We start from the raw sequence: 23,423 nt of genomic DNA, 5'->3' as shown, positions 1-23,423 counted from the left end.
ATAATCAAAATTAATTGAATCTATACAAAATGTAATATAACAAAAAGGATTAAAGGATTTTGTATCATCTGTGTTAGGGAACAGAGTTGAAACCAGTCTAACCAGTAGAAAGAAATGGAGACTGAGCCAACAGTGAATGGTAAATGACTAGAATAGATAGAATGGAATCTCAGAGCACTTTACAATGAATACCTCACATTCACCCATTCACACACTGAGGGCAGGGGCAGCCATGCAAGGCACTGACTGCTTGTTGGAGCAGGTATGCATGGGTTCAATGTCTTGCACAAGGACACTTCCCGACCGCTGCCGGGACGAGCGAGCCTCGAACTGGGAACCTTCCAATCCCCAGGTGACAGCTCTACAGTACTGTACCTCCTGAGCTACTGCCAACCCAATGAATCTATCTCTTTAATATGCCACACAATATGTTTGATCTAGATTTGTACTTTGTTATATTATTATTTTTGTTTGATTATAATGAACTATTATTTATGTAAGCTTTGGAGAGATTAAAAGAAAGGAGAAAGGAGAAAGACCGAGGGTACGGCAACCATTTTAGGGCATCCTCGTCAGTCAGAGTATAGGCTATCGTTCCTCAGTCTAAAGCGTTTCAGTATAAAAAATATAAAAAAAAACGCGTGCTTTTATTTTGAAAGGCAAAAGCATTCAACCGGAAGTGAAGTTGTAAAAAATTGTTGCTAACTTCACAGGCATTCTTTCCCCACACGGAAGAACAACCAAAAACAACGAATGACAGCGTTTTCATGTGATGCCTGACAGCTAGTTTGAGTGATGCTTGACAACTAGTCTGCAGGACGATCGACAACGTTTTTGTGTGAGACGTGAGGCGTGATGCCTGACAGCTAGTTTGAGTGATGTCTGACAACTAGTCTGCAGGAGGATCCACAACGTTTTTGTGTGAGACGTGAGGCGTGATGCCTGACAGCTAGTTTGAGTGATGTCTGACAACTAGTCTGCAGGACGATCGACAACGTTTTTGTGTGAGACGTGAGGAGTGATGCCTGACAGCTAGTTTGAGTGATGTCTGACAGCTAGTCTGCAGGAGGATCGACAACGTTTTTAGTGAGGCAGGAGGAATGACAGCGTTTTCGTGTGAGGACTGAAGGTGTTTCAGAGCACACTCGACGGTTTACTATAGGAGACATGACAACTGACAACGCTTTAGACTGAGGAACGATAGCCTATACTCTGACTGACGAGGATGCCCTAAAATGGTTGCCGTACGAGGGGCTAGCTTCGCTTGGTCGCATTGATGCCAACAATGCAGAAGTACTAAAAACTGCAGCTCTCCGAATGGCCACTTGAGGCTGGCTCCAAAAGTGAGTAAATCCCATAAAAGCATAAATAAACATGTTTAAAAAAGGAAAAAAAGAAAAAAGTTTGGTCTCTATAGCTAATTTCACCTCTCATGACAGCTGTGTTTATATATAGCTCACCTGTTTAGAGTCAAATCAATGATACAGCAGACTATGTTTTTCGCCTGTCCAGTGATCACTGATCACGTAGCTTGCCGATCGGCTCTGGGAAACCCCCTCTCATCCAAATATGGCTCAAAATACATCACTTCTGACTAAAAACAACAACAAAAACAAGATGGCAGCGGCTGCAAAAGCCAAACGGAAGCTTCAAAACGGGAGTCCATAAACCAATTGGTGAGGTTCCACGCACTGCGTCCATCTCTTTGATACAGTCTATGAGAAAGACAGGCGGAGAGATGAAAGAGAGGCCCAGATGTTGGACCAGGAGCCAACATGAGTCCTGTGCCTGTATCTGATGGGAAGGTGATATGTATTGATGAGTCTGGATACACAGCACCACATAAAAGAGGCCATTCAGACAGAAACCACTGTCACCATTCATTTCAGAGACTGAGACAACACAGCAGGGGGGTTTCTAATTCATAAAAATGGATTACCGGGTTAGTTTTTACAGTTTCCGTGTTTGTGCAGCGACTATCATGTGTTTAATAAACTGCTTTGTTACTTCGCTCATGGGACTGAAAAAAGTCTCTGTCTGGTCGACTCTAGGACATAAACTACTGGGACTCTAGAGACCACACACGCACGCACGCACGCACGCACACACACACACACACACACACACACACACACACACACACACACACACACACACACACACACACACACACACCCTGGGGGGATAGAGAGAATCATCCCTCTCTCTTTTCCAATAAAATGTGCTTCCTCTAAACAATAAAACATTTGGCCTTAGCATCACCTTGACACAACAGGAAGAGAGAGAGAGAGAGAGAGAGAGAGAGAGAGAGAGAGAGAATGAGCAACAGACAGAGTGGGAGAGATTGTACAGGTATGTGTCCATCTGAAGTGACCTTCTGAGGTCATGTGAAATAAGCTTGCTTTTACTAATAATCAATAGCAGTCAAATGGTAGATCAAAATAAATCAACTGTTTTTTTTCTTCTTTTTTAATTGTTCTCCACTGTAGAGCAAGATTGGAATTGTTTCACAGCAATGCTAAGAAAGCATCTTTAAATAAACAAGTGTGAATTTGCAAAACGCTGCGACCACATGCGAATTTCCGAAATGCAGGATGGCAGGGGCAGCCGACCATACTCTGCCTCTGCCACCCTGCATTTCCTAGGGTCAACGCAGTTATAACCAAAACATTAATAAGGGCCCCAGCACTAGAAAATGGATTGGAAGTTGGAAACCCTCATTAATGTTTAGGTTGCACCTGTGTTTAGCCTGCCTTTTAGATACAAAATAGCTGCTGTGAAAAAGGTCTTTTGGCATGAACACAAACACACACCTTCACACCCACACATACTTGACCTCCATGCCAAATGTCAGCCTTGTGCCTCTGCCATCAAGCACACTGCCCCCCTTTTAGCCAACTGGCATGAACACAAACACACACCTTTACACACTTGACCTCTATGCCAACATTTCAGCCTCCTAGGGCGAAAACTATGCCCACTAAAGGCTGGTGAACTGTTAGTGGACCGACCGACCAACTGAGGGGCTGCAGGTCACAGCTACAAAGAACTGAGAAAAAGAGGGGCAAAGAGGAGAGAGAGAGAGGGGAGGGAGGGAGAGAGGGAGAGAGAGAGGAAAAGTATCTGTATCTGTATTCTGTAGTGACTCGTCTATAGCAACTTTGTTTCACGGTGGCCATGACTAATGTCTGTGTGTGTGTGTGTGTGTGTGTGAGTGTGTGTGTCTGTATGTGGGTGTGCGTGTGCGTGTGTGCATGAGTGTGCGTGTGTGCATGAGTGTGTGTGAGTGCATGCAGTGAGAGGGTGAGCGTGGGAATCAGGATGAGATGAACAACACAGATCTACATATTTTGGGGGTACAGGACAGGACCCCCCAAGAGAGAGAGAGAGAGAGAGAGAGAGAGAGAGAGAGAGAGAGAGAGAGAGAGAGAGAGAGAGAGAGAGAAAGACACACACACACACACACACACACACACACACACACACACTTCTCCTAGCAGGATTTAAGTACTGAAGAAGCTAAGAGGGGTGTGTGTGTGTGTGCACGAGCACGTGTTTTTGTGTTGAGTGACGATGAGCACAGACTGCAGTGTGTGGACAGACACCACTGGAATTAACCCCCCCCCCCCATACACACAAACACACCACACACACACACAGGCGTCCGACAGCAGGGTCCTTTCGCTCAACGCAGTAAGACCAGACTCTCTCTCCCTGCCTCTCTCTCATTGTCTCTCGCCCTCTGTCTCTCTCTCTCTCCATCCCGTCAGCTCTCCATCCCGTCAGCTCTCCAGTCTGCGTCTCTTCACATTAGGATATACTGATTGTGAAAACCTGTGTGATGTTTCCTCAAGTATGACTTGATGTTTTTCTGCATGCTGGTTGAATGGACACAGAATTTGACAGTTGAATGAGTGAAGTCTTAGACTTAAACAAAAAGACTATATAACGCCCTGTCCATTCATACTTCTCCCTACTCACTCATTAGACTACATAACGCCCTGTCCATTCATACTTCTCCCTACTCACTCATTAGACTACATAACGCCCTGTCCATTCATACTTCTCCCTACTCACTCATTAGACTACATAACACCCTGTCCATTCATACTTCTCCCTACTCACTCATTTATCCACGCCCAGTTTCATAGCTGAACCAACGATCAAAGCGGTAAAGAGTATTTCAAGTTCTCGTATCTTACAATGTGGTTTGCTACTCACCACCGTCATGTTGTCACTCAGTTCCCGTGTTCCAGTTTTGCCCCACCTCCTCCCCTGCCACCACCAATGTCACCATAGAGACACTGCATGAAATAGGCCACGCCCATCAAGGGGGAAAAGCTCCGTTCATTTCCACACCAGCGTCATTTTCCTTGAATTAAACATAGCTAAAAGCTGTTGTGTGGTGGGCTGCGCAGACAACAAATGTAAAAAATGGCCAGTTAAAGTTTTTTTGTACTCCCGAGGAAAACAAAGAAGCCATTGAGAATTGGCGAAAAGAAAAATGTGGATGTTGCTGTCAATGAAGTAAGTTGGAGTGTTCATCTGACGTATATACGATATTTTTGTGCAAAACCCGACCATGCACGCAGCTTAGGAGAACGCCAGGATTGGACAGGAGTTTGTGTTTTCCCCCATTTTGGGCATGGTTTCTGAATGATGACGCGCTCCGCAGTGTCTCTATGGGGGGGATTTCTATTCTATGCATTCCTGACGCCCTCACCTCATCATTGCAGGAGCAGGGTCATCATGGAGCCATACACCAAACCTTCATCTTGTTTTATTGCATCATTAAAGTTTTTTATGTTTGTTAAGTTTATTTTGAACCTTCTTACTAGTCTCTCATGACCAGGGGTGGACTGGGATCATAATTCAGGCCGGGCATGGCCTGCAAAAAAAAAAAAAAAAAAAAAAAAAAAAAAATTGGGCAGGCCAGGCCAGGCCAGGCCACCGGGCATTTGCCCGACGTGCCCGATTATGCAGTCCGCCACTGCTCATGACTGAAATAAATAGTGATTGAAATGCAGAGCCTCCCTCTCTACAGTGTAGCCTATGACGTCCTTGTGTGTCATTATGAACTTTGCTATTATGCAAGTTGGCAAAATGCATGTCTGCATCATTTGTATTCATTGTAGCAAATAAAGTGATTTGGATTCTTTGCTTGCATGCTACATTTTGTAACTACAGAATCATCTTTTTTTGTAAGAAAAGACCAAATTTTCTGCAAAGGCATGGCTTGGTGTTCGGGAAATTTAAAGTCCCTGGAAACCAAAATCCACAAAAACGTTCTAACTATGTTATTTAGGGTCTTATGTTAGTAATTGTGTGCCTCCGAAATGATTATACATTACTTTCAACCCAAAGCCTTAAAATCGACACTTTTCTACAAGATTCTACAAGGTACTTCCTCATTGAAGAGAGCAGTGCGCGAGGTGCTAAAATGCAGGAGCTTATGACGTCATAAGCTCTATATAACCTTTGTACACGCGCGCAGCCCGCCCTACTGTGTGTGTGTGTGTGTGAGGCTGTGTCGAGCGCTATGCTGCTCTCTCTCTCTCTCTCTCACTAGTCCCGAGAGAGAGAGAGAGAGAGAGAGAGAGAGAGAGAGGCATAGCGCACACACAGCACACAAAAAAAGTGGGAGGGAGACAGACACTGAGCGAGTGCTGTGGGGGCAAAGAACGGACAGAGATCTCTTCTAGCAACGCGCGAACACACACACACACACACACACACACACACACACACACTCTCTCTTTCTCTCTCTCTTTCCTCTCTCCGAGAGAGAGAGACAGAGAGAAATTTCCCTGCTGCAGACGGGACACGCCCACACAGTCCGCGGGAGAAAATACACTCTAAAAAATAACTGATTCTCATGAGTTTTGCCACTACTGTCAAACCTAAATTTATATACTTTGCGACGTTCATCATCGTTCAAATTTGGCTGGTGGCTTATTAACATAGGGTCCTGTGATGTGATGAACTCAAAATGCTAAATAATAATAAAATATTTCTGGTTTCCAGGGACTTTAAGTATTTCCTATATCTGAGAGCCAACCTCAGCTGTCAATTACAGTGAAAAAAACATATGCATTAGCATACTATGAACACTACTGGAATAAGAATACATATAACTCTTCAACATTAAACAACACCAATGACCAGCCAAAGAAGGATGGGTGCTTTTCTGAGGGAAAAAAGAGGAAACAATCCTATTCCACACTCTTCTCTATAGCAGCATTGCTCCACAAATGAAAGCTGACAGCAAATCAAAGTAACTGTCACTTCTGATTCTGAGTCCTCTTACCTTATTTACCCCCCTACACACGCACACACACATACACACACACACATACACACGCACACACACACACATACATACACACACACACCCACAGGGCCGTTAGTTACCAGAGTTTTAAATAGTTCTAGTTACTAGTTAGTTAGTATTTTCCACTGTGGCCCTGCCAATGGGTTACAGTCCATTAACGAAATACATTACTGAACATTTCCCATCGGAGGAGAGAGGGAGATGAGAAAGAGATGAGAGGAATAGAAAAGGCATTGTGCATTTCAAAGCGCCATGCTTTCCCCCTTAACCTTAACTTAATGACAGCCTGTCAAAGCGCCATGCTTTCCCCCTTAACCTTCACTTCATGACAGCCTGTCAAAGCACCATGCTTTTCCCCTTAACCTTCACTTCATGACAGCCTGTCAAAGCACCATGCTTTTCCCCTTAACCTTCACTTCATGACAGCCTGTCAAAGCACCATGCTTTTCCCCTTAACCTTCACTTCATGACAGCCTGTCAAAGCACCATGCTTTTCCCCTTAACCTTCACTTCATGACAGCCTGTCAAAGCACCATGCTTTTCCCCTTAACCTTCACTTCATGACAGCCTGTCAAAGCACCATGCTTTTCCCCTTAACCTTCACTTCATGACAGCCTGTCAAAGCACCATGCTTTTCCCCTTAACCTTCACTTCATGACAGCCTGTCAAAGCACCATGCTTTCCCCCTTAACCTTCACTTCATGACAGCCTGTCACCTGCTGCTCAGTATGATGCTCAGTATGATGCATGCTGACAGCAGCAAGGCAATACGACTCCAACATGTCCTGGTCACTGCACTAGCGCCTCCTCTGGTCGGTCAGGGTGCCTGGTTGGGGTGGAGGGGAACTGGCGTGTGAATAGCGTGATCCTCCCACTTGCTACGTCCTGCCGGTGAAGCGCCCCCCTGTCATGTGTAAAGAAGCGGCTGGCAACTGCGCATGTGTCGGAGGAAGCATGGTGCTAGTCTCGGCTCTCCCCAGATCGGCAGAGGGTGGAGCAGCGACCGGGGCAGCCAATAGGGCAGCATGGGGATAAATTGGCGAAGTATAATTGGGGAGAAAATGTGGTAAAATAAAAATAAAAAAGGAAAAAAATATGACTCCAACATCATCACTCTATAGCCGGAGACTGTTGTATATAATACGACCATGCTGTTGTATATAATACGACCATGCGTGCACAAATCTCTCAATGTGTGGGTTTACAGCTATGAAAACATGTGCCGCATGTGTGCGACGGCTATTCTCTCATACGTCTCCACACTGTGTTGTCCAAACGATGAAAACAATATGGATCAAATACGAGAAGGCTGGGAAAATAGAGAAGGATGGAAGGAATGAGGGAGATGAAAGGAAAAGCACAAGGGAGAGACGGAGAGGAATAACAATACTGAAACTATCCTTCCAGAAAACAGCAAATTACATTACATTACGTTTCCAAAACTACTTAATGCAATCAGAATGAAATGAAATAATGTAAAAAACAAGAGCAATTTCACCCCAACAATAATGTGAAATCTGAAGTAAAGAGCAAATCTGTGAGAACACAGCTGTGCATAACTGGGCTGATTTAAAACATGAACTCAGAATTTTTTTGAAAGACTTGAAGGCTTTTGAAATTAGAAACAACCCCACAGAGAACTGATTATATTAAGGTGTGTGTGTGTGTGTGTGTGTGTGTGTGTGTGTGTGTGTGTGTGTGTGTGTGTGTGTGCGCGCGTGCGTTTTACAAGTCCACAGTGTCTACCAATGTCTTACTGTACTCTAAAACAATCCCACAGGAGAAATTGTTTCATAAGGCTCTGTGTGCATCAGTGTGTGTGTGTGTGTGTGTGTGTGTGTGTGTGTGTGTGTGTGTGTGTGTGTGTGTGTGTCTGTGTGTGTGTGTGTTTATTGGAGGACAATGCATGGTACACTATGTGGTCAAGCAATGTGTATGTATGCACTCTCTGGGGATGAGTGTGTGTGTGTGTGTGTGTGTGTGTGTGTGTGTGTGTGTGTGTGTGTGTGTGTGTGTGTGTGTGTGTGTGTGTGTGTGTGTGTGTGTGTGTGCATGCCTACCAGAGTCTTACTTGACTATGAAACAACTCCACAGAGAAACATTCGACCAGCCTTACTGACTTGTAGCATTTTCGGAAAGCATCTATTGCCACATTCCACAGTGTGATCATGTCTTTCTGCACAGATCCCCCTGAGACTCACACTATGCATGCATTTCACAAGGAGCAGCATCTATATGGAGCAAAGCCGCGGTGCCACCCAGTCATCAAACCTCTGGACTAAATAAAACACACACCTGCATTAAAGGAGCATGCTGACTTTTTAACAAATAAGCTCTTTATTTGATTGACTGTTGTGTGATGAGAGACCTGGTAGCAGTTTCACCTGTATGTCTAATATCTATTGATATCATCACAGTGCATTAGTGTTAATTTCGTCGACGAAAACTACGACAAAAAATGTTAGTCGACTACCTTTTCCCCCAAGACTAAGACGAGACTAAAATTTTCAGACTTTTAGTTTCATTGACTAAGACGAGACTAAAATACTCAAACTTTTAGTCGACTAAAACTTGACTAAACAAAAAGAGGATGGGGTTGCCTAAATATGATAAAAACTAACAAGGACATTTGACACAGGACTAAGACTACGACAAAATTTTAAAATAGACGACAAAATTAACACTAATTATAGACTGTTTCCCCCCCTCAATGCAGCAGTTCAGGTTCCTGTGCTGCAGCATCATAGATGTAGCTGACATGTAGCTGTCTTAAAAACATTTACAGTAGTTGCAACAGAACCCACCCAGTCTTAGCTAAGGGTCGTATCTATGTGTATGAGGCATTGTGTTCCCAAAATGTACAGCTACTTGCTTGTCTACATTATATCCAGAGAAGTCTGAGTGCTTTCCGCACAGCCAGGCTCCCTCCATTCTCCCCTCAGCTGCGGGCTGAGCAGGGACTGTAAATACGGTCCACTTGTTGTTGCTCCCGCCGTACGCCGACACTGGCCCGGGTGGGCAGAGTCACCATTAGCTACTTTCCCTGGGAAAGAGTTGCCAACACTGCTTCGAATTACAATTACTAGTGCAAGCGCATCAGCAGATTCAACAGTTTTCATTGACTAAAACTAGACTAAAATATGAACAGTTTTCATTGACTAAAACTAGACTAAAATACTTATGGTTTTATTTGACTAAGCTGAGACTAAAATGCTCAAACTTTTAGTCGACTAAAACTTGACTAAATAAAAACAGGATGAGGTTGACTAAATATGATACAGACTAACAAGGACATTTAACACGGGACTAAGACTAAGACTAAATAAAAAAATAGCAGACAAAATTAACACTACAGTGCATGTGTACACTTTGACGCTCACTTTGAATGTTTAGCGGATGGTACCAGATAGTGCTGCATCATCTCAAAAGCACCATACTACACTCAATATTTATCACACAAGGGTAAACATGCTTCCAGTCCTCTTATTCATTCGTCAAGCACCCTAAATAATTTATGAATAAATAATGAGTAATAACAAACTACAAATAATTTAAAGAACAATAAAAAGTGATTGATAGAAATAATATCATCACATTAAATGTGTATAGGACTTACTGAGCTTCGAGATCTTTGATATAACAGGTAAGAATTTAATGTTGCAATGGCTGAAGTAGAAGTGAAGAACTGCAAAACCTCACTAACTGCTGCACTGAATTCCCTTAATAGATCCAAAAAATACATATTAACACTCACCTTCCCAGTCTCTATCCAGCAGAAGACCATTAAAAATGCAAAAATACTATAAAAGTGTGTGTGTGTGTGTGTGTGTGTGTGTGTGTGTGTGTGTGTGTGTGTGTGTGTGTGTGTGTGTGTGTGTGTGTGAGAAAGAGAGTGAGTGACAGTGTGTGTTAAGAGCGCTCTCCTGTGCTTTTCTGCTCCAGTTGTTAGTAAAACATTTCAGTCACTGTTTGCAGGACAGAATCCCCTTGTAGAAAGGAACACAACCACTCACTGTTCCAATGTAATGTAGTATGGCGAATTACCCACCTTACACACGTACCTAGGGAGGGTTGTGTGTGTGTGTGTGTGTGTGTGTGTGTGTGTGTGTGTGTGTGTGTGCGTGCGTGCGTGCATGCGCTGGCTGTCCTCCCTCAGCAGGGGAGTGCTACCGCTAATTAATAAGCAGTCCAACTTAGGCCTGTTAGCGTTCCTTAGCGCCTTTAGCATCCCAATGGGAAATCCCACTGGAGGAACTGAACTCCGCTAGAAGCAACATCTGCTGCTTCCACTGTGTTGTTAGCAGATCAAACCAACACAAGCTCTTATCAATAAAGCAAACCAACCCACAAAATATTGTGGTCGATATGTGGTCGGACAGCATAGGCCTTTTTCACAGGAGCCATTTTGTGTCTAAAAGGCGGGGTAAACACAGGTGCAACCAAAACATTAATGACGGTTTCCAACTTCCAATCCATGTAGATGTTCTAGTGCTGGGCCCCTCAAATTAACGTTATTTTCTTCATTCATAAAAACATACTTTTAACAGATACCTAAATCATCCACTGCTTCACACACACAGACTAGGTGCAGTTAAAAAATGATTTAGGTCATGCATCAAAGTGAAGGGAGAGACGTGATTGACACAACAAACGTGCAATAAGAAAACAAACTGATGAATTAAAGACAGATGGCTGGAACAATGCGTAATATCTGAGTGAGGAAAAAAAGCTGAAGATGAACAATTATCTTCAGAAGGAGAGACATGAAAGAAAGATTCAAAGATTCAGATTTCAAATTAAATGAATGTAAAGAGTTTGATTCATAATAAATAAAAAAATAGAAATAAAGAAATCTGAAAACTGTGAAAACCTACTATCAATAAATAGTTAATGGCACAAAATGAAAGCAAGTGATTGTACTTTTTAACTACAGTACTTGGTTGGCAAAATGGTCACCAGTTTACAGATTGGGTTGTTTACATTTGATAAAATATTGGATTATAACTATGATTTGGAAAATAATTCTTCAAGTTTTGCTAGATGAGAAGGGGTGGAGAGGAAGCTGAAAAGATGACGGATTAAGCGAATACAAGAAAAGAGAGAAATATGAAGGAATGAAAGAACAAAATAATTAATTGTAAGCATCCAGAAAAACAATGGAGGTCCAGATGGATGGCTGAAGAAACGATAGAATTAGAATAATAATATATGAATAAATAAATGAAACAGAATAATATATAAATAAATGAGAAACAGAATAATATATAAATAAATATATGAAACAGAATAATATATAAATAAATATATGAAACAGAATAATATATAAATAAATATATGAAATAGCTGATCTTAGCGCAAAAAACCCCTCTACGCCAGGTGTACGCCTGAGCGCAGACAGTATTCTCCGGCGCAGTGCAGGAAATCCTCGCTTGGATAGGCCCATTACGCACGGCTCGCGCGCGGACACACTTCCCTCCTCAGAATGCCACGTTGATTTTCAACTAACCTACACTGCAGAAAAAACACACCTAGATTTAACAATGAGAATTGGTTTGTCATGGTTTTATTAGGCTACATAATTCCCGACCATACAGGTCTGTGGTGTGTGAGGTATAGGCTAACAGTAAATTGCTTTTGAGCAAGTTGTGCCGGCCAGTAGGCTGTAACCTATTTCCCCGCAATTGCACCATGCAACAATAGCTTAACCCGAGTGGACAATTCTGATATAGGCTATTCAAATAGGCTAGAATTAAAATCTCACACATCCCTACTAGGGATGGGCATCGAATTTCGAATTTTCGAATAATCGTTGTTATTATCAAGGTCGACTTTTATTATTGAAAGTCGAAATTCGAAAATATTATTATTATTATTATTTATTATTTTTTTTGAGTGAAATGTTGCATTGTCTCCCCTGATTCTAAGTATAGTCGAATCACTTGGTTTGAGCAAGTAAAACATTTTTATAAACATTTTAAGCAAGGTTTATGGAAAAATGAATGCGGATGAAATCCCATGAAGAGGGAGAGGGGGTGACTTTGGCACCCCTTTGGCACTCAGACCTGAGCCTACTAAATATTTAATGAACCACTCATGATTGTCAAAACTGTTTTTTATTTTCGAAAATGTCAATGTCATGTAACATGTTGTTTACTTCAGTGGTGCAATGCTTGTTTGAGCTAAAAATCCACAGCAGAAGCTTTTTCTATTAATTAATAAAGCCTTAGACTTAGAATCAGGGGAGACAATGCAACATTTCACTCACAAAAAAAAAAAAAAATTTGTTTTTACATTTTTATTTTTATTTTCGAATTTCGATTAAAAGTCGACTTTGGCCAGCGAATTTCGAATAGTGTTTTTGCTAGAAATGCCCATCCCTAATCCCTACCCTATTAACACATTGACTGCCAGCCGTTTTTTTCTTGCTGTAGGTAGCTTCTGCCAAGCCGTTTTTTGAGGATTGTGGCTCATTTTACAAGAGCCGAGGATTATTTTCTGCTTGGAGTTTGTGAACATACAATATCTCAAAAGTACTAATAGAATGTGTACTTTCTCTGTCTAAAAGAGTTAGTTTGTAGAGTTAGTAGTTATGTAAGCATTAGCAGTTGAATACAGCATGGTTTTAGCGTCAGAAAAAATATTCAGAGATAAACGGCTTTTTGTGAAATTGATAGAACAGTCACTTTAACCATTCATTTTTGGCTCTCTCTCTCTCTCCCTCTCTCGCTCTCTCTCTCTCTCTCTCTCTCCCTTCCTCTCGCTCTCCCTCCCTCTCTCTCTCTCTCTCTCTCTCTCTCCCTCCCTCTCGCTCTCCCTCCCTCTCTCTCTCTCTCCCTCCCTCTCGGGAGGGAGACGCACTAGGTTTAACCCTAGTGAGAGGGGGAGAGGGAGAGAGAGAGAGAGAGAGAGAGAGGGAGGGAGGGAGAGAGAGAGAGCGAGAGAGAGAGAGAGAGAGAGAGAGAGGGAGAGAGCGAGAGGGAGAGTTGCTTCAACTCCTCCCTCCGTGGGCGTTCTTCTTGGCTGCAGCGGCCGTCACAAGCTTGTCACCAGTCTGAGTGCTTTGCTGCTGTCCTGTGCCTGTCTGCACGGCCGCTGTTTGAGGAAGTCGGCATGGACTCGCTCGCTTCTTGGAGTTTTGGTTGAGAGAAGCTTTTGCGATTCTGGTCATATTTATGCTGCGTGTTTCAAAGTGTGTTCCACCTGTAATGTATTATGTAAATTTGCAATCCCGCATCGCCAGCAATCAGCGCGAAAACGAGAGCGTTTTCCCCCATCCATTTTCATGAGAATGGCTGGGGTGAGAATGGCGTGACAAGTTAAAAAAATGCTTGCCTTCCTCTAGTCAGGAGAGCACTGTTGCCACTTAGTGGGTCGGTGGAATGGGTTGTAAACGTTCGGTGGCTCCAATAATTATATAAGAGATGTAAAAGGGTTAGATGCACATCCCACGGTCAAAAAAAAAAAAAACATTTTTTTGACGACTCAACTCGTCGTTGGCAGTGAACAGCTGGATTGTGTTTGACGACTCAACTCGTTCTTGGCAATTAACGTGTTAAAGAAACAAATATTTTTAAATGTGTATGTTATAGCCTATATGAGAGAAACGACTAATTAATAATAATAATTACAAAAGCATCAATTTGTGCAAATTTTTTTTGATTGATTGATTGATTTATTCGATGAATGACAAAAGTAAAGCACATCATACACAAAAATATAAAGGCCACTCATACATCACCATCAAGGATAAAAACACAATAAAGTCCGAGGACTTGTTTCCATTGTGGTCCTTGGTCTCGGACAGACGACTCAGACCGACATAAAAACAGACATAACAATAAAGAAACATAAAACTACTTCCACCTATAGACTATTAAAAAAAACCATTTAAGATGTTAAAACAGTTTTAACAAAAGCAATATAAAAAGACATTTGAAACAGGACCCAATCCCGAAAATAAAGAACACATTAAAAAGGCTAAAAAAACCAATCTGACTAAAATAAATAAAATAACTTTAAACAGGCTATAAATTAACAATACTCAAAAATATTTACATTTACATACCCGCACCAGTCATGAACCAGATTTTGAGAGCGATTTTAAAGCTGCTCAAGGTGTTAATCATCTTCAGGCTGTCCGGAAGGCTGTTCCACAACAGCCCGGCTGAGTATTTGAAAGAGTTTTTGTTCATACAGCTCTTAAATTTAATGGGGACAACATTGTGGGAGCTCCCTCTGGTGGAGTAGTTATGAACGTCATTTACCTTGGTGAAATAATTTTGGAGATATTTCGGGACCATATTATGCAAGATCTTATGGACCAGGCACAGCTTGATTTGGTTCACTCTTTCCTCCACTCTGAGCCATCTGAGGCTGGAAAAATGGCCAGGCAGGAGGTGGGTTCTGGGATGGAGAGAGTGTAACAGCCGTACTAGTTTGTTTTGAGATATTTGAAGTTTATTTTTGAGGGCCTTGGTGATGCCGGTGAACCAGGAAGTACATGCATAATCAAAGTGACATTGTATCAAAGCGCCCGCCAGAATTTTTAGAGTACTTACGTCTAGGAAGGAGGAAAGTCTGGCCAGGAATCTGACTTTCTGATTTATTTTGGAGATGGTTTTTAAAGCCATACTTTCTCCCGATACTTTACTGTCCAGGATACTGCCGAGATATGTAATTTCCTCCTTGCTTTCGACGGTCACATTGTCGACTGTGATGGTGAAGCCAGGGGATTTTTTAAGTTTGGCGTTAGAGCCAAACAGAATTGACTCCGTTTTTCCTAGATGGAGAGATAATTTATTATCTACTAACCATGTACTTACTTTCTGGAGTTCATTACTAAGGATAAGTTCTACCTCCTTTTTCTCTTTGTGGGAGACCAGGAGAGCCGAGTCGTCCGCAAAGAGAAACAGGTCGCAGTCACATGCCGACTTCATATCATTTACATAAATAAGGAAAAAGAGTGGACCCAATATGCTCCCTTGGGGCACCCCGCACCGTAGGGGGAGAGGGGAGGACAGGGTACCGTTCACGTCGGTAACCTGCTCTCTTCCCTTTAAATAAGACCCCACCCATTTGAGGGAGGTGCCATTAAATCCCAAGGACCTGAGTTTGTACAGGAGGATATCATGGTTTACAGTATCGAATGCCTTCTGAAGGTCCAGCATGACCATCCCACAGTATTTACCAGAGTCCACCTCTTGCCTTATGAAGTCGTTTAAATAGAGCAAGCAGGAGTCTGTTGAATGTGACTTCCTAAAGCCAGATTGAAATTCATACAGCAGACTATGCAATGATAGATAACTGTCTATCTGATCAAAAATCACTTTTTCGATTACTTTAGAGATTGAAGAAAGAATTGAAACAGGACGATAATTTCCTGGTTCCAGTTTGCTTCCTTTTTTGTATAACGGGGCTACTTTAGCAATTTTGAATTCACGAGGAATCTGGCCTTGTGTTATGGACATATTAATTATAAACGTTATAGGTGAAGAGATGACTTCAGCTGCGTCTCTTAGGAACCTGGACGGGATGTTATCAAGACCGGTTGCTTTAGATGGGTTTAGGGCCTTAAGTCTTTTAAGCACCTCCCCTTCAGACACTTCTGTAAAAGAAAAAGCATCTGGCTGAACGTTCATCTTTTTGTAGAATGAATCAACATGGCTCTCACCAAAGACCCCTGTAAAGGTCGGCAGTTTCTTTACCAGGGTGTCTGCTATAGTGGTGAAGAACCTGTTGAAGCAGTCTGCAACTTTAATTTTATCTGATGTAACTGTTCCATCTATAATCAGGGTCTTATTTATGGTTTTTGTCCTAAGTCTGTTGTTTTGCCCTAGGTGTTTCAAGGTTTTCCATAGTTGTGAAGGATTATTTTTGTTTTCTGCTATAGACTCCCTGAAGAAGTTTGCCTTTGCTTTCTTAATAAGCTGATTTGCCTCATTTCGCAATTTTTTAAATATGCGGAAAGAGGCGGGATCTCTGTGTTTTCTAAAGTGACCAAAAAAATGTGTGCTGGTGGAACGAAATTAAACTTCAAATAGAGCAGCATCACTCATCGTGGCTCTCAGTACGTTGCGTAATTACGCATGCAGTATAGCCCCGCAGCGGAGATGCAGAAGAGAGCCCGAAAAGCATACAGTACGTTCGTCCATATAACAGCATGGAAGCTGAAAAACATTTATAGCAACACACACATACCGTTCCCATTATTTGAGCCGCAGCAGCATTAATTGCACACTTTTTTATAATGTCCTACTAGGTCTAATAACTGTTTGTTTTGGTTGGGCTGAGTATGTGACAACGGCAGGCGAGTTGAGCTCGGTCCGCGTCTCAAGCGGGTTGGGCTGGGTCGGATTAGATATTTTAGGACCGTTGTGAAGAGAACTATTCATGACAGCCATCAAGAAAGGAGGACAGCACTCCAAGTTGAATACCTACCACACAGACGTTTGGGCAGCAGCCCTTTTTCAGCGTGTGAAATGGCAATAATACACAGGTGATTCACAGGTAGGCATGAGCACGTTATTTGATTTCTATGCATGACAGCCTCACATCTCTCTCTCTCAGATTTAGTAAGACGCACATGATACGTATGCTGCACTTTAATGTCCTATGGTATGACGCACATGATACGAATGCTGCCCCTTCTTAATGCTTATTTTATTCTATTATCTTGTCTTTTTATCCATTGCATGTGGTATATGTAGGATACATTTCTTTTAGACTTAGTTACTTTTTTATTCCTCCTACGTAGCTTGGTACTGCACACAATGAATTTCGTTGTACAAGTTGCAATGACAATAAAGGTATTCTATTCTATTCTATTCTCTCTCTCTCCCTCTCTCGTTCTCTCCCCCTCTCTCTCTCTCTGACTCTCTCCCTCTCTCTTTTCTCTCTCTCTCTCACTCTGTCACTCTGCTTGCACTGATCAAGAAAGAAGCCTGTCACAGATGTGATGGCGGTGACGCTGTGGCTTTCATGGGCATGACCACGCCTCCACAATGCTTTTGGGTATAAAGCGGAGCTTTGCGCCAAGATGACGACAAGTGCAGCGGCCCGACACGCCCACAATTAGGGCTTTGCGCAGCGCTATTCCAGCGCAAAACGGGCGCTAACGCAAAATTACCACCGAAGATAGGGTCCTAAGTATTTGAGGGCTCTGTTAAGATTGCTGTGAGACTGGTGGATTTACGTGCGGATACTTAATGTCCAAGACACACTTGGACATGGGGATCATGACATCATCTAACACAATCTGAAATAGCTGTCATGGGGACATCTCCTAACAGAAGGGGATATCTCCTAACAGTACCCTCCCTCTGTGGGCGCCACCTGGCGTCCAACGAGACTTGCCACATGAACGGCCAGACCGACGAGACCGACATACAACCACAGAGAGCGCTGCAGACTCTGAAGGTGGAGTCCCAGCGGATGCCCCAAACTTGGAAGACGGAGCCAACAGAAATGCTGCAGACTCTGAAGGTGGAGTCTCAGCGGATGCTCCAAACTCAGAAGACGGAGCCAAAGGGGGTGTCGCAAGCTCAGAGAACGGGGCACCAGAAGGCTCCGCATAATCTAAAGGCTGAGCTTCAACCAATGTTGCCGTTCCCAAAGGCAGAGCCACAGGAGGCTCTTCCCCGGGGGATGGTGGTCTAGACAAAAGGCTGGCAGAACAACTGAATCCCTCCAAAGCCAGACAGGAATACCAGGATTGGTCGAGAGCAGGAACCGAACGTCGACGCTTAGACCTGTAGTCAGACTGCTGCTGATGTCTGGGCTCAGACCCGGCGAGGGAAAGGCCTACCATCCCGACCTGGAGTTGAGTTGGTAGGACACCCACAGGTTGGGCCCCAAGGTCAGCAGACTGGGAGGCCCCCTGCGGGGGAAGGGAGCTGGTCTGTAGGCAGTGATTGAACTTCTCAATGAGACGATCGACAGTCTTCTCCAAATCCTTAACCCTCTTGGAGACACACTGCCACTCCTGGGTCACGTGAATGCTGCCCACCCGTATGGGCTTTGGGACTGAACTCTCAGAGCCTTGACCCGCTAAGGGCCTCACGGGCCGGTGAGTGGTGGACCCACTTACTGGATGCCGGGAGCAGGAGAGGTAATGCCCGGTTCGCCCACAGTACAGGCAGCTCCGGGTGTCTAAACGGCGTTGCCTCTCCTCTGGTGTGATGTGAACCTTGCCGGCCTGATCACAGTACAGATGGCTGCTGGAACTCAAATGTGGCTGCCTTTGCTCTGGGGTGAGATGAACTCCACCCCAGAGTATGGGCTTAGTATCTGGAAGTGGCTGAGAGACAGGGCTAGTAGCAAAGACCGCGGTAGCTGGGGGGGCTGGGCTAGGCAAGGTAGCGAGAGATGAAAACTCAGATGGAGCACTGGCTCGCCACAGAGAGATTTGGTCCGCAATTCTGATGGCCAAATCTATCACCTCATCCAAGGAAAGTAATCCACCCCAGAGAGTCATCTCCTTCCCAACCTCACTGTTTAACCCATTCTGAAAGGCCGTGGCCAGTGCGCTATCATTCCACCCTGCCTCTACTGCCAAGCTACGAAACTGGCTGACAAACTCACGGACTGAAAGTCCTCCCTGACGGAGTTTTATCAGCCGCTGCGAGGCCTACTGGCCTCGCACCGGAAGATCATAAACTCTCCTGAGTTCGCCAGAGCAAGCAGCAAAAGACAGGGCAAGCGGGGAGCCTTGCTCGAAGAGAGCATTAAACAACCTGAGCGGAGGGCCGTCCAACAGGTTGGCCAAGAACACTATCTTCGCCCCTTCAGTGGCATATCGTATAGGTTGAGCGTTAAATGCCAACTGGCACTGGGTTAGGAATTGACGGCAATAATTGGGGTTCCCAGAATACTTAGTGGGCGGGGGGATGTGGGGTTCAGGCGTGGGGGCAACAGGGAGCATGGCCGCCCTGGAAACTCCCGGGACGACAGCTGCCATGGCAGAAGGAATAGGTGGTGGAGGGGTTATCCACAGTGACGAACCAGAGATAGGGGAGGCGGGGCGCATGGTTGCCTCGACAGAAGTTTGACTCTGCCGGGCACACAGGAGATGCCGCCGAGTCTCCCTATTGTAGTGTCACTCTCCGCGGCTAACTTTTAAAGCTGTCCCTGGTAATAGTCGTGAAGGGACTGTAGGGCTTGCTCAGAACCTTCCACATTATAGCTTGGCTCCGCCTTGATTCCCGATGCTGAGGGCGAGGGCCCGGTGACTGAGCCCTCCTCCCTCTCACTCTTAATGGGTGGAACCTTATCCGCTAAACCCATTTCTGAGTTGTTCATACTGTTAAGGTTGCTGTGAGATGGGTGGATTTACGTGCGGATACTTAATGTCCAAGACACACTTGGTAAACTGAAGTCTCGATAACTAGGAACGCTGTAGCACTTGATAGCTGAGTCTGCAAAGTTTGAAGATGGGAACTGTGCAGAAGGTTGCCGTGAGGTTAGTCTATGAACAACTACAGAGGACTTGCAGAGCACACCCTTATAGGTCCCGACTATGACATCATCACCGTCTGTGACATCTTCAGTGATCTATGACATCATAGTAGGAATGATGACATCATCTAACAGGCTCAGGGGAGACAAGAGTTTCAAGATTGAAGTAAGTATTAGAAAGAAAGGAAACAAATAAAAAATTTTTTAATTGAGATGAAGTAATGAAAGAGCAAAATTACAGAATCACGGCAACACCACACGCAGATCACAAACTCATGGATGAAATGAACGAAAGAAAAGAAAAAAGGAGAAATTACACGATGAGTAGATGGAGAAAAGTGAAAAGTGCGGATCCAGAAAAACACAGCGCTCACCCTTCTGTACAAAATGGCGGACGGAGGGAGGGAGAGAAAGAAGGCATCTGATTGGCTAGGCCCAAATGCCCTCCTCATCGTCCTATTGGTTAGTTCAGTCCGACCGCATCGTGACCGCAGCGTGAGGTCAGAGGAAGCAGGAAGTTAGTTAGCAAAACATGAAATTGCAGATAGCAACGAGCAAAGAATGAGACATATTTGTTAGAACATTTTAACATTAGAAATATTTGAAAATATTAGTGGTAACAGTTGAAAGAAGAACACATTACAGTGGCAGCCATCTTGAATTGCCGCTCGCAGCTGGCTGCAATACCAAAGAACTGGACTTTGTTACACCATAAGGGACACTACTTTAGAGAAACTAGGGACATCTACTGTATATAGTTTATTAAGAGGTTGAATTGGTTTAAGTTATGATAAGTTAAGTTATAAGTTATAATCTCAAAGATTTTCATCTAAATAAATATCTAAGTCACTATCTATCTGATAGTGAGTTAACTCAATGGTGATTGAGCCTATGGCCAATTGATCAGTTTTTAAGTAACATTTGCTTGTCATCATCAATTTAGACAGCAGAAATGTCACTATTAAAATAACTTCATATCATCACGATGATTCCACTGAAAGACAACAAACAATAATAGGCTATTGAATTATCGTCCACTCCAACCCTAAATCAAGCAAGTAGTAACGGACGTTACTAGCTACTAGAAACGTCTGAAAAAGACCCGAGTGTATTTCCGTCCTCTGTCTGTAGCCTGCTGTTTAATGGCGAGCTCAGGGTGATCTGGTCCATGCTCTTTCACTTGATGCTTCTCCTGTAAAGTCTGTCTCTCAAACGGCGTCGTTTTGAGTGACTTCACAGAATTTTCTTTCTGCTAGTGTTTATATATACTGCGTCGCTACCCATCTACGTCACGACACACACTCTATACCTGACCCCACCTCCACCTGGTCGCTAGATACGCGTGCCCAGAGCCCTCCCAAATCCCTTTGTTTTTGAGAGTGAACAGCGCATGTACAACTTACACAGATCCTCTGATCTGCACCATCTGCACTGGTGGAAACCGGAAGTCCCCGGACTGCGTCCGTGGAAATTCGGTGCAAGAAAATATTGACCCAAAAACAGTACACATGTAGATCATTATGAATCTACATATTTGTTGCAGATTATATACTCACTATCTAATATTCACCTCGCTCATAAAAATATATATATATATATATATATATTAGGGCTGTGAATCTTCACTGGCCTCACGATTCGATTCGATTACGATTCATCTGTCAACGATTCGATTCAATTCGATTAAACGATGCATCACGATGCATCGCGATGCATCTTAAATCGATGCATCACTTTTTCCGCAATACATGATTTATTTTTTCTCACTTTCTTTTTTCTCACTGTGTGGCTACTTTTAAAATAAAAGTGCATTTGGAATTGCATTGTATTATGATCCATAATTAAAATAAACAACTGCATGTACTTACATTCTATTTTATTTGATTATAACATTTTTTTTTATTTTTTTTTTAACTCATTGAGTGCCAGCCACTTTTGGAGAACGGACGCTCCCAGTGCCAGAGTTTCAGAGAGCGTTTTCAGTGATTTCTCGAGGCCCACAGAATATTGTGTGATATTACTATGTAAACACCGAACACGCACAAAGAATGATGAGACTCTATTGTATCAGCAGCAAAAAAAAGTTTATTGATATAATTTTCCGTTCTTTACTTATCAGCCGGAGAAGATATGTCAAAAACAGAAAAAATTGCCGTTTCCATCTAGAAGCTGAGATATTGAGCCTTTTGTGAAATATAGCATTTCAAGCAAATCACTGACTCTGAAACTAATATTTTCTGACCTGAAACATCTGAACAGTAATTTCCTTCAATATAACAGCACCCCCACCCCCCTCTACTGCAAACTCCTCCTCCGTGGGTGTGTCATGATGTTGCTGCTCGCTCTGAGTGCTGCTTGTGTCAGGCGAGTCTGCTGCCTGGATGGCGGCCGCTCGTCGGGGCAGTCTGGATCGGGCTCGCTCGTTTCTGGGGTTTCGGTTGTGAGCTGTGAAGCTGCGTCCGATTCTGGGCTTTCTGCTGCCCTGCGTGCCCCACCCCCCTCCTCCTCCTCCATGGGAGTGTCTCTGGGGCTGTGCTGCGTTTGCTCTCGCTCTGCTTTTGCTCTGACTCTGCACTGAAAAGTGCGCTGCATCCCCCCGCTTTTTCACATCGTGTCGCCGGCTCCCAGCTGAGAATAATGTAACTTTTCAGAAAGACGCTGGTGTCGCCAACTAAATCATATGGAGGGGCTATTGCAGCGGAGACGGAGGGGCTGTGGCAGCAGATTGACTGCTGTTCACAGGCACAGCTAACGTTATGCTTCATGCATATCGATCGATGCGATTTCCGTTTCCTCATGACATCTTCTCTCTTTTCTCCTGGCCTTTCTCTAATCTGGAGAGCACTGTCGCCACCTAATGGGTCGGTAAAATAGCTTTTACACATTCAACATGCCCCAAAATTTTACAGGAGATGGATCTGGCTTTGATCCACGTCCCACCATCAAAAAACGCAATTGACGACTTTAGTCGTCTTTGGCACTCAACGTTACTAAAGCAATTGACGACTAAAGTCATCATTGGCACTCAATGAGTTAATAATGGATTTTTGATATTTGTTAATCGATGCAGAATCGTGCACGTCCGCATCGCGATGCATCTTATAATCGATTATTTTTGACACCCCTAATATATATATATATAACGTTTTATTTTCCCCTCCTTCTAGTGGGTTATAGGTGGGGCGGCGCCCTGACGCCCTCTAGTGGCAACTCTTGTGTGAAGTAAGATAACAAGCAACTTTTCCCCGCTCTCTGCTCGCATTACGGATGGTTACTATGGCCGAACAAACTGACTGTCACATAATGCAACACGGTTTGTATCTCACCTGCAATTACCACTCATCATTATAGATGTTAACCAACCGAGAACAAAACTGAAATATTAGCGATTATAACTTCAAATTTAAGTATGTTAAGTTAAGTTTAAGTTTAAGTTTGATCTTTGTTTAATCTGCCAAGGGTCTTGAAGGGACCTGTCAGGAACGAGCCGGCAATTAAAGGTAGCTGCAGCTGTATGTCAGTTAATGAGAAACACTGAGATCATTAGCCTACTGCTGTTACTGCATGTATTCTACTATTATGGCCCAGGAATAGATAGTCCAGTATGGAGATGTTACACACACAGCTGGAAATGTCTTGT

At 43.5% G+C, this 23,423-nt stretch overlaps 1 protein-coding gene across 1 annotated transcript in view; it reads right to left on the bottom strand.

Moving 5' to 3' along the window:
• The window catches only part of LOC310772426 (ELKS/Rab6-interacting/CAST family member 1-like), a gene marked incomplete at both ends in the record, with an annotated part of 472,647 nt that overhangs the window by 47,266 nt on the left and 401,958 nt on the right, over positions 1 to 23,423 (bottom strand). The gene's annotated exons all lie outside the window — the stretch shown is intronic.

Source organism: Poromitra crassiceps (assembly GCF_964638095.1).
Source record: "Poromitra crassiceps genome assembly, chromosome: 2".
In the NCBI taxonomy this organism is placed as follows: Eukaryota; Metazoa; Chordata; class Actinopteri; order Beryciformes; family Melamphaidae; genus Poromitra; species Poromitra crassiceps.
The sequence above is the reverse complement of the archived record's forward strand: the minus strand, read 5'-3'. Positions and strand labels throughout refer to the sequence as shown.